General features: G+C 38.8%; 1 pseudogene; it reads left to right on the top strand.

The window, feature by feature from the left end:
- The first annotated feature begins 450 nt into the window (after positions 1-450).
- On the top strand, positions 451-1,082 carry LOC114030363 (annotated as a pseudogene).
- The last annotated feature ends 693 nt before the right edge of the window (positions 1,083-1,775 follow it).

Here is a 1,775-nt window from a genome sequence, read left to right as displayed (position 1 = left end):
AGTTTGGGAACCTCTGGTTTAATGGCTTATAGGGACATAGTTCCAAATTGCTTTCCAGAAAAGTCAGACTAATTTATAGCTCTATTTATTTATACCTCTCTGCCAAGGGTTGGGGAATTGATTATCAGTCTTCTAGAGTTGTGATTGATTAGTACATTTGTAGTAGTTCTTAAGTCTTTCATAGTTATTTTTGTTTACAATGTAAAGATATCTCTCTCCTTTGGGTTTTTCTTGCATGGATTTTTAGCCTGATCTCTCGTTTAGATTTTTTCTATTCTAAATTTAGCAACCCTCTCAAAAAAAGAGCAAAAAGAAGATTGCATGTGAAACCATGAATCTTTATTACATATAGCTTGCTTTCAAAAAGAAAAACAACATAAAATATCTCTCCCTACAAACCCTCAGGCGAATGAAAACATCTTTACCCTCTAAAAATGAAACATCTTTGAAATGCTCAGTAAAGACAGGGCTACTTGTAAATCAAATTACTTCCTTAAGATCATCCAACTTTTGCATGATAATCCAAAGACAATTAAACAATATGAGCTTGATACAGATGCTGCATATGCTTATGCCCTTCCACGGGAAGGCTATAGAGTTGATCAGAAAGAATACTATGATATGCAAAGCCATTTGTGGACATATAGAAAATAACCTTTCTGTCAAGATTGCTGTCTGTTATCCAGAGGAATATGGGCTTTGTGTTCCCCAAGGAGGATGTGACTGAGATTAGGGATATGCTTCCAAACAATGACATCCCAGTATTCAATGAGTCCCCCAATGAGACCCCAAATGGAGTGAGGACTTATTACTATTTGATCATGACTGTCCATGACAGGTGCCATTGTGCCATATGATAAAGACGACCTTCTTCCCAGCTGTGGCTATCACCAATGTGACTGCCAGGAGTAGCATTGAAATCTTGAGCAATATGAAACTGATTAAAATGGAAGACAAAGTAGGCACCAGTGAAGCTACATTATTAAACATGCTGAATATTTCTCCATTTTGGATTGATCATTTAACAACTGTTTTACACTGATAATATCTCCAATTCTGAGGTACTTGATATCACATTTTAAAAAAATAAGTGTTTTCAGTGAACAAAAACCCATTTTTTTCTCCCTACCACTAGCAGTGAAAAACGAAAATAAAAAACAACTCTTGTAACAAATATGCCTAGTCAAGCAAAGCAAATTCTTGCATTAGCTATGCTCCTCCCCCCCAAAAAAATGTGTCCACATGCTCCCTGAATTGATTACGTCTCTGTCAGGAGGTGGGTATCATGTTTCATTGTGGGTACAGAGGAAACTTGGCATCCTCCCTTCTCAGGCAGTGTGGAAATGTTGCCAGCATCTGTGTGTAGATTGCATCATTAACCTGTTGCATCATCAATGGGTACAAGCAAGTCTTGGTTGTGTCTGTGGAGATTGAGAATACCTTCTCACTTGCAGAAAAGATAAAAGATAAAGCCTTTTCTTTTTTTTTTAAATTAATATTAATTAATTTTTTTTAAGGCAGTTCAGGTTAAGTGACTTACCCAGGGTCACACAGCTAGTGAGTGACAAGTGTTTGGTCTGAGGCCGAATTTGAACGCAGGTCCTCCTGACTTCAGGGCCAGTGCTCTATCCACTGCGCCACCTAGCTGCCCCTGATAAAGGCTTTTCTTGCAGACCCTTCAGCCATTTATAGCTGCACCTGTATCAGTGGCCACAAGTCCTGCTCCACTGCTCCAGCCAAGGTAGGGGCAAGGGAAGAGAGGGAGGAATCTGATA

This window comes from Vombatus ursinus, unplaced genomic scaffold, assembly GCF_900497805.2.
Source record: "Vombatus ursinus unplaced genomic scaffold, bare-nosed wombat genome assembly UNPS02014959.1, whole genome shotgun sequence".
In the NCBI taxonomy this organism is placed as follows: Eukaryota; Metazoa; Chordata; class Mammalia; order Diprotodontia; family Vombatidae; genus Vombatus; species Vombatus ursinus.
This window is presented reverse-complemented; position numbering and strand designations above follow the sequence as displayed.